We start from the raw sequence: 10874 nt of genomic DNA on the forward strand, positions 1-10874 counted from the left end.
TGAGGGTTCACTGTGTTAGCCAGGACGGTCTCAATCTCCTGGCCTCGTGATCTGCCTGCTTCAGCCTCCCAAAAGTGCTGGGATTACAGGCGTGAGCCACTGCGCCCAGCCTAAACACCTAATTCTTCAGCCCATAGGAAATCCGGTTTTTTGCCACTACATTTATAAGGGTTTGAGCAAATGAATTCCTGATAGCCTGTCTATCCATTCACTTCCAAAGGCACTTAAAATGGAATGCAAGAAACGGGCACATACTTTACTGGGACCACACTCCGGTGGTAACAAGAGTGAAGGATCTGCACAGAGCTGACTAATACGTGTCTCCAGGTGAAGAATTATACGCCAATCTCCCTCCATAAGGGGCACAAACATCTAAGCACCTTTCCACAGGCATAACCTCCTCTTGTGATTCTTTCTCCCTGTGTCAACTTAACAGCACTTTGTCTCAATCAGATAATGACAAAGGTTCTTCAGGGATCCAGTTTTAAGGGAATTTGGATTCTACCTCCTTTTTCCATCAGTTTTCTTACACTTATGACATAAGCTTGTTCTGTCTGTGTGTAATGCTCAGCCCATATTAGATTACTGATAGCAAACAAAATGCTTATTGCCCAAACACATCCATAATACAAATATAAATGACTACTGACATAACTTCTCTGTGTTGCAACTGATGTGTGAGGAAATCCATGGCTTCTTTTATTACCATGTGAAGAGAGAGTTCCTGGCATAGCCCACAGATTCAAATATCATATTCAGAAACTTTTTCCCTGAATCCAATGACATTTTTATAAGACATACCCCCTCAGGTACCCCAAACAGGCCAAGGAATGTGCCCTTTTTTTAACTGATCATTTACTTAGTACTTAGAATGAGCTTTTACAATAAAATAAAATGGAGAGGTGTAATGTAAACCTTCACTCCTTGCATAAACCTTACACACATTTAAAGAAGGGCCACACTGTAAAATTTAATAGAAAAACAGATGTCAATTTGCTGTAATACAATCACTTGCAAAAGAAATGCAAAGATTTTTCCACAACCTCCCATGTGCTGTACAAACCTAGTCTGTAGGTCATATAAAAAGCAAAGTACACTGTTCTATATGTAAATAGAGTATTAAATAAGTAAAATGTCTAGATGAAATCTTAACAAAAGGAAGTACAATCTTAATACCATTAAGATGCACTCGAAATCACATACTATCTAAAAGGTAAAGTGCTATTTTAAGTTTTATAACAAGAACGTTAGAGCACCTAGCTGACTCTAAATGTCAAGCGTCCTTTTTTGGACAACCAAAACTAATCAGTGAGAACTCCCTTTTCTCTCCCCAGGTGTCCTCTTTAAAAGTCATGACCCTGGAAACCTAGTCCACTATGAGTAGAAGCCATTTGTAGTAGGTACATCTCCTGTATCCTATCAGAGGACTAAGGAAGGTATCCCGCCACAGACCGCTACGGGGTACCAAGGTGCCTCAACTACACCACGAACGACATCTGGGCCAGATAATCAATCCTTGGCTGTGGCGTGGGCTGTCTGATGCACTGGAAGACGTTTAACAGCACCTGTAGCCTCTATTTAGTAGATGCTAGTGGCACCCCGCTTCTAATTGTGACAATCCAAAGTCTCTAGACATGGCCAGATGACCCCTGGGGAGATTTCCTCAGGTTAAGAACCACTGGGGTAGACCAATGCATTTCTGTGTCACTAAAGACCTGTGAAACTTAACAGTCTATATATGTATTAAAAATTACAAAAAGTAGTTGAATAACACTAATAAGCCAATTCTAAAATGGAGCGATGAAGAACTAAATTTACCACCAAACTAAATTTGGTCAACACCAACAGACTTAGTTTATCAAGGAAATGAGTGTATCATGAGTCTGTCATGGAATTGAGATTATCTGACACCTGAAACAATGTTCTCAATCTTCATGAGAACCATCTGTTAAGTTACTTCTCGTCATGACGGCCTTAGACTAGGATAAAGGAGCTATCGAAATCACCTGTCCTGCCTTCAATTTTGTGGGAGAAAGTGAAGGCCAGGGCCAGAGGGGGACGAATTAGTCTATGGCAGAACAGAAGGTAGAACCAGGGGTCCTGCCCACACATACACATGCTTGGTGTCCCTCACAACCTCCAAATATTGCAGCAACAGGTGGTGGAACCTGCCACATTTCCTTAAACCAGTACTGATTTCTTCTGACACCTCATTTCTGTCCTATATGTCATCAAATTAAAAGAAAAAAACTAAACTCATAAGGACGTTTACAAAGAGGAGATGGAATTTGTGAGCTTCTCTCTGTGAAGCAGAGGAGCAGGAGCCACTGGGAGCCTGGCAAGCACACAAGCGCACTGACCATCAGGTCCTGGGGGTCCTACGGGGTGCTACCGCCAGCTGGCTGCTCCGCTTGGTCTAGACAAGAAAGAGGAATGAAACACAAGGAAAGGAAATGGAAATGATGACAAGAACAGCAGAGGGACAGAACACCACCATGTGCATGAGGAAAAGAAAGGAATACATCAAGATGAGAGACTGAATGCAACAGAAGGAAAACAGCAGTTACCTACTGCATCAAGTTGCTCACATACCAAAACTAATGTTTAACTGTGTACTTAGTTGCTGAGAATAAGACCAATGTAGTGTATTCATTCTTGGGCCTGTACTGTGTGCCCTTATTCTAAAACTGATGCCCCTACCACTTAATGGATCCATTTTGCTAGAAGCCCCCAAAGTCCCAACGCATAAATCACTTTACAAGGGAGACACCCAAAGAGCAGAGATGTGAAATAACCTGCCCAATGCCACACGACTACAGTAGCTGTAAAGCCAGAATGAAAACTCAAGGGCCGGGAGCAGTGGCTCACACCTGTAATCCCAGCACTTTGGGAGGCCTAGCAGGCAGATCACCTGAGGTTAGGAGTTCGAAACCAGCCTGGCCAACACAGCGGGTGAAACCCCATCTCTACGAAAAATACAAAAATTAGCCAGCCATGGTGGAGGGCACCTGTAATCTCAGCTACTTGGGAGACTGAGGCAGGAGAATCACTTGAACCCAGGAGGTGGAGGTTGCAGTGAGCCAAGATAATGCCACTGCATTCTAGCCTGAATGACAAGAGCAAAACTCCATCTTAAACAAAAAAAGAAGGCCAGGCGTGGTGGCTCACGCCTGTAATCCCAGCACTTTTGGGTGGATCACGAAGTCAGGAGATCGAGACCATCCTGGCTAATGCGGTGAAACCCATTCTCTACTAAAACTACAAAAAATCAGCCGGGTGTGGTGGCGGGTGCCCGCAGTATAGTCCCAGCTACTCAGGAGGCTGAGGCAGGAGAATGGCATGAACCTGGGAGGTAGAGCTTGCAGTGAGCCAAGATCGTGCCACTGGACTCCAGCCTAGGCAACAGAGCGAGACTCCGTATAAAAAAACCAACCAAACCAACAAAAAACTCAAGGACGAAATGTTCCTTCTCTTACAGTTAATTCTTAATATCAATAATGACTTAATACGCATACTTTTTTTTTTCTTTTGAGACAGGGTTTTACTCTGTCTCTCACTGTCATCCAGGCTAGAGTGCAATGGCACGATCTCGATTCACTGCAGCCTCGACCTCCTGGGTTCAGATGATCCTTCCTGCCTCAGCCTCCTATGTATCTGAAACTACAGGAATGTGATACCATGCCTGGCTAAATGTTGTTTCTTTTTTGTAGAGACAAGATCTTGCTGTGTTGCCCAGGCTGGTCTCGAACTCCTGGACTCAGCAATCCTCTTGCCTTGGCCTCTCAAAGTGCTGGGATTACAGGTGTAGCCACAGCATCCAGCAGCATACCTTACTTTACAAAGCATTTTACATCCATTATTTCACTGGTTTTAAGGGCAAGTGAAAAAAGCTGCATAAAGACTTGCTTGGCCAGGCACAGTGGCTCATGCCTGTAATCCTAGCACTTTGGGTGGCCAAGGTAGGCAGATTGCTTAAGTTTAGGGGCTCAAGACCAGCCTGGGCAACACTGTGAGACTCCCATATCTATCAAAAAAGAAAAAATTAGCTGTGCATGGTGGTGTATGCCTATGGTGCCAGCTACTTGGGAGGCTGAGGTGGGAGGATCACTTGAGCCCAGAAGGTCAAGGCTGCCATTAGCCATGATCATGCCACTGCACTCCAGCATGGGCGACAGAGATTGTCTCAAAAACAAAACAAAGACTTAAACTGCATTTACAGTTTTGTTTTTTTTTTTTAAGCAACAATCAAAATGGAACGCTTTTTTTTTAAATTTCTATTTTATCTTGTGCCAGAAACAAGTCAATAGCACAGAACTCTGATCTGACCAAGTATGATTCACCACTGAATAGGATCAACACAACTGGATTTTGTAATGAAATAGCTACCAAAGACATTCAACAGCCATAATGCCTATTTTCTAAGACAATGTATAGCATTATACATTATACTGCCTGTGATATGAGTTATAAAATCAAAACTGCCTAAAGCATCGCATGAAAAATTTAACCTAGGTCTGGACTATGTTCTACTATCCTAATAAACTGGACAGACACACTAGGAAATTCTAGAGAATAATGTTTCACTTTAAAATGTTCAGGCAGTAGAGAGAATGCAAAATTCTGGGAGGCCTGCTCAAGTTACATTAAAAATTCATCACAACAGTGAAGGCTCATGCATTTGGTGATTTAAATGAATTAAATTTAAAACTATATGTAACTCTACATGTGCTGCCTCCTCACTGGGGAGCTATCCAGCTCTGAAGGATAAAATCAGAATTAAATATCTGTGCACAGAAGCTAGATCCATCCAATCTTCACTCAGGGAGCTCATCCTCTTACTCAGATACACAGTTGGTTCCAAATCAGACAAGACTCCAACTGGGAGATTTCCACAGCTGTACCATGAATGGTCATCAAGGACACGGGCTTCCCAACAGCGCTGATACCAACTCACCAAGGTGGGTTGTGCCTGCTGCCTCCAGTTCCTCTGCCCTCCATCAGTCCTTCATCCTTGCAACTGAACTTCCACCCTCTCTACAGGAATCCAATTCCCATGGTTACCACTAATACCATAATGACAAAACCCAACAGTTCTTCAGGCTTTAGTTGCCCCAAGTTTCTCCTTCACATTTGACAATTTGGTATTTCTTTCACTTTTATAATTCCTCCCCCCAGCCTTAAGACACTACCATCTAGAATCTCACCCTTTTGCAGAGTCTTACCTCTTCTTCCTGCCCCTAGGTAACACGGCCCTTCCTAGGAAACTGAAGACTGGAACCATGCTTTCACACTAGGTGGAAGAAAGGCTTTGATGGAAGCATATGACTAAGCTGAGGGCACAGACCCGAGGCAACAGGGTAAATGTTGAACTCACTATGCTCAAGGCGCAGAGAAGAACCAGAACACTCTGGAGCAAAAAAAGCCTTGAAGGTCTTCTCCGTTACCTACATTTCAGGTAAGAATGAGCAATACATTATAATATCCAGCCTCTCAAATTTTTCAAAGTCAAAGGTGTCTTCTGTGACAGCAGGCCAGCTGTGGCACTAGTATCACTCAGGATACATCTGGTTTGGAGAAAAATTAAGAGTTCTCAAAGCAAGTTGAAAAGGCTTAACTGGCAGGAGAACAGTACAAAGTACATGTGAAATGACTCCTATAAAATTTTTAAAAATCACAATCTGTAATAGATTGTGTTGGTAAGGAAGGGGAATCAATGGATAATGGCAAAGTTGTTATCTTAAGAATGGCCAAGTGCCGACCAGGCACAGTGGCTCATGCCTGTAATCCCAACACTTTGGGAGGCCGAGGCAGGCAGATCACAAGGTCAGGAGTTCGAGACCAGCCTGAACAACATGGTGAAACCCCATCTCTACTAAAAATACAAAAATTAGCCAGGCTTGGTGGCATGCCTGTAATCCCAGCTACTCAAGAGGCTGAGACAGGATAATCACTTGAACCCAGGAGGCAGAGGCTGTAGTGAGCCTAGATCACACCACTGCACTCCAGTCAGGGCGACAGAGCAAGACTCCATCTCAAAAAAAAAACAAAAAACAAAAAAACAACAGCCGAGTGATGCTATGTGTGAGATGGGGAAGGTCGACTGGAATCAGACCTCAGCTCTGCTGCATATGTGCCTAGTAGTTTAACATTCTGCAGTTGGGTTGATGACAGAAAGAGAGAAGCTGGAAATGGATACCTAAAACTAAGGTTTCCACAAGGAATTAACAGTTCATTTCAATATTCTTAATGTATGCTTTAATGTAAGAGAATGACTTGGTACTCTGGAAGTCATCAAATGTCATTAACAAAAGAACTGGGAGACTTGGGCAGAAGGACTGAGGGGGCACCAGTGTGCCTCAACCAGGAATGCTTTCAGAAAGGTCAGCAGGGGGTGGGGGTGGTTATCAGAGGATCACAAGTGGCTGTTACAACTGGTCAGGGTGCCATCAGTGGCAAAGCAAGCCCCGTAGATCTGAAGTAGTAAGATGCTGCAACAGTTAGTTTTTATAAAAGTAACATGCCATGCATTTTCTATCGTTTCCCTTTTCACTTAAAATAACTTTGAAACTTATCTGACAGTAAAAAATTCTGTTAAGCTCCTTTGGCATAATTTCAAGTCTTTTTCTGCAATTAAACTCACCAAGAACTATCTGTAATCCTGGAGGCAAATTATAAAAATAAAACCTCTCCGATTTTAAGTAGCTCATGGTATTATAACACAACTCTAGGTTTTGCTTCCAACAGAAACAATGGAAAAGTTTTAGATTTTGCAGTTCTGCAGACTGCAGTATAAATTCCTGAAATGCTTGCTTCCCACCGGGGGGCTGCTGCACAGCCTCTGCAGCTGTGGAGGCCACGGGCTCCCCTAACTCTTCCAAATGTCAGGCTGATGGGAGAACAGCAAAGATCCATCGGAAGGGAGTCTGAGCTTTTATGTTGTTAGAAAAAGGCTTTCAGTGGTTTGGACCGGATAATTCCAAATCTTAAGAAAGGGCTTCCCAAATAAACTTCACCAAATTCAAGATAAGAAAGCATTAACTGTCCTTACCTTCTCTGGAGTCTCAAAAAGTGTTGTGGCACGAACAAAATGATGTGGGAGAATAATTAAATATAAACAAGCTGCTGACCTGTTCTACTTTATAATCAATTTCTAGGTTTCTTTCTCGTGTTTTTTTAGTAGCCTGAAAAATGTACCTAAAATCTGAAAACCTTAAATAATGAAGAGGTAACTACAAAATAAAGAACCTAATTCAAGTTACGGACTCAGCCCCCTGTGGCTGAAAAAACCAAAGTGAGAGGTGTTGTAGAAGAGGTGTGTTTCCAGTGCCTGGCAACCCTGAAAACCGAGGAGACGGCCACACCCTCGAGAACTGCTTCCTCTCAGCTAAGAAGAAAATCATGTTTCCCCCTTTAAAGCCCATGACAAATTTTACAATACTGCATCCTGATGAAGTAACTACAACATCGTTTTAAAATATTTTCAAGGAGTAAAAATTTGACGTAAATATGCAACAAGATACAATGAAAACACTCAAAATTCATTCTTCACATTAGGTTACAGAAATGCCTATACGAACAACGGTCAAGCCACATGACTAATTAATCAAATCAGGCTATGATGTCCCCACAGAGATAAATTTAAGGAACATCAAGAGGATATACATTCAGATTTTGGCAGGTGGCTCCCAGTGAGACAATATTGATAAGAGTATGGTATCTCTACCTGCTAGTGTTTTCTCAGATGAGCACTTGGTTGTATTACATAAAAACATAAGAATACATGATTTTTCATAAAGAAAATACCAACAGAAGTAAAATTAACAAGATAACTGAAAATGTTTTTATTGGTTGAGATAAAATATAACATTTTAAAATTTTTTTAAATTTGCAGTTTTACAAGTGCTATTTGGAAAAAGCCTCTACTTGGCCTGGATGGCAAAAAGTACTGCTCAAGTGTTGTCTACTGCCCACCCATACGACTCAGGAAAACCGTTCAAGAAAAAACAACGATCCCCAGTAACATCAAACTCACAATGGACACACAGTTATACAGACTTTAAAGGGATTAAAAATACAACAGATACTATTAAATAGCCATAAATGCTCAGCATTCAAATTACCCCTGTTAACCTTTTGGTAGACATCTTTCAATTCTATGCAACACATGACTTCAAACAAAAAAAATTAACGTTTCCTCTTTCCAAACAGTCACATACCCCATATTCTTTTTTTCCTGTTCACTGCACTTGGTTATTATACCCATCATTATTCAAATCAAATATCTAATTTAAACAATCATGTTGAGTGCCTGCTGGTATTAACCTAAGGGTTGATGTCTTGGCAGTTGGCTGGGATAATCATTCTTTATTTCCGCTTTATATTTTACTTCTCTTAAAAATGCAAAGACTAAGCAATGGTATTTGAATATGCCACATTTTAGCAGAGGTTTATAAAAACAAAGAGCATTTACAGAGGTATTAAGCTACCTAATCACTCGGCCTACCACGAAATGAGGCACTTTTATTCCAGCACAGGTTTTCAGACTCAGCCCCACTGTAGCTGATCAACCAGATCCCACCGCTGTGGAAGATCTCAATTGTGCCCAGCCACCTCCCGCTGGCAGCTGCGCCTCTATCAGCACTTACGGACCGACACACCATCCACATAACCGCTCCAAGGAAAAAGACCTGGGACCCCTTCAGGCTTCCGCATGCACACTGGCTGGCACAAACTGTTCCCCTCTGATAAACTCAGAGCTGCCAAGGCTGTCCTTCAGATTGAAGAGCAGGATGAAACTAAAACATATTCTCCTCATAAACTCTTTTAAATCACAAGTTACATTTAAATTCAAATCTAGATTTTTTTTTTTTTTTGGAGACAGAGTCTTGCTCTGTCACTCAGGCTGGGGTGCAGCGGTGCAATCTCAGCTCACTGCAAGCAACCTCTGCCTCCCGGGCTCAGGAGATTCTCCTGCCTCAGCCTCCCAAGAAGCTGGGATTACAGGCATGAGCCACCATGGCCCGGCTAATTTTGTATTTTTAATAGAGGGGGTTTCACCATGTTGGTCAGAAGTTTGCTGACCCCAGGTGATCTGCCCACCTGGACCTCCCAAAGTGCTGGGATTATAGACGTGAGCCACCACACCCAGCTTAAATCCAGATTTTTAAACTAGATCTCCACCTAAATACAAAATTCTACTAGCCTATTCAGCAACGTGTATCTCATTCTCAGATGTGCTAGCTATTCAGGCTGTATCAGATTACTATTCAAATTTAGCCCAAACTTATTATTCTTGATAGATTTTTTAAAAATTTCTTGAGTACTTTATAAAGTTTCTGGAATTAAGGTAAAGAAGTATTCTGATCATTTTCTTTGGCTGCTTATTAGCTATACAACACTTATGAGCTAAAGGGAATACAAATATGTATTACTACAAAGATGTCTATAATGAAAGAATTTAAAATTGGAGTTACATACCTGTTTAACTTTGCAAAAAACAAGCCCCTCTGCAGAAACGCCCTGCTAATGTTAACAAGAAGCAAATTTTGAGTGGAAAAGATCTTCCAGAGAATCTGTATTTCATTAAAAACAGAGAAAAAAGAAGGGAGGGACAGTAAAAGCAGCAAGGAGTCAGGAGAGAAAGAGAAGGAGAAGAGCGGGAGGAGGGGAGGATGTAAAGTACCATCCACCAAGGGAGTCCGGTAAAGCCGGGAAGCCTGAGGAGCGCATGTAGTGGACCTGGCCTTGCTAACAGGCTCTGGCACTGAGAATGGAGCCTTTCAGAAGCACACAATCTTCCTTGGTGCTGGTCTCCAAGGATTATCCCACATTGTCCCTGAGCTGATGCTTTTCGATTTTTTGCCAATATAGGCGTAAAATAATGCCCACAGGGAACAAATTGAGCCTGGGAGGAGGGCTCACAGAGGACTAGGGCTTGAATCAGGAGTCCTTCCTAGACCAGTACCCATGGCTGGTGGAAAGAGTCTCTAAACCTACACACTCATTTCACCTGCTCCCAGTAGGTTCCTGTGTCTCCAAGGTTACCTGTGCTCCCTGTAAAGAGCTGACCCTAACTGAGGTGAGGCAGTGGGCTAGGCTCTTGTCCCCTTCCCCAGTGTGGTGGTGGCACTCAGAATAAAGTAGGTCCTCAAGGTAAGTTTGGTCCTCAAAAACAGAAACCCATAAAAGTGAAATAGCATGAAACGCTGCTGCGCAGCCCTTGGACCATGACTTGCTTAACGAGAAATAATCCCATTCCAAGCAAATGGGAACCAGCTCTAATATATACCGGTAATACTGATCTGATACTGTCGTCAAAGAGAAGTAAATGAGGTAATGCACAAAACGAATGCCACATAGTGCCTGGCACAGACTCAATAAATGGAATCGACTGTAAGGAGTATCCACAGATTCTACTAAACAAATCACAGAAAGTGCACGCCTACAAATCGAAATTGTCGGCATATGTTCCTTCATAGGAAGACAATGGCATTCTGCTTCCACTAACAAATCTGAATTCATCCATTTGTTTTGTTCATTTCTTCTCCACTGATTCACATGATCCCACCCAGGTATTATTATAAAAATGTACAGGTCCAGTGAGGACAGAAGTTTGAGAGAATTCTGTCACTCACTCACTCATGTCCACATCAGTATATATTAACGCTCTAACAGTGTAAGCTGTGAATGTATTTCGTTTTTAAAGTCTGTAACCTACTGATTTTATTGCTTCTAACTGTGCTTGAGTCTGAAAAGTGAACATACAGGTTCACTGTGATGGTTCTTAATCTTTCAGAGAGGAGACTTCAGACCCCTCTGAGTATCAAGTAACACCTAAGGCCCTTCTCCCCAGACATTCACAAATGGACGTCAAC

General features: G+C 42.2%; 1 protein-coding gene across 1 annotated transcript in view; it reads right to left on the reverse strand.

Moving 5' to 3' along the window:
* Positions 1–2494, reverse strand: part of PRDM2 (PR domain containing 2, with ZNF domain) — a 56111-nt gene extending 53617 nt beyond the window's left edge. Inside the window, exon 1 of the mRNA XM_011939928.1 lies at positions 2361–2494. The gene's annotated coding sequence lies outside the window, so the exon portion shown is untranslated. The remainder of the gene's footprint in view (positions 1–2360) is intronic.
* Between the last annotated feature and the right edge of the window lie 8380 nt (positions 2495–10874).

The sequence above is a fragment of the Colobus angolensis genome, unplaced genomic scaffold (assembly GCF_000951035.1).
Source record: "Colobus angolensis palliatus isolate OR3802 unplaced genomic scaffold, Cang.pa_1.0 Scaffold185, whole genome shotgun sequence".
NCBI lineage: Eukaryota > Metazoa > Chordata > Mammalia > Primates > Cercopithecidae > Colobus > Colobus angolensis.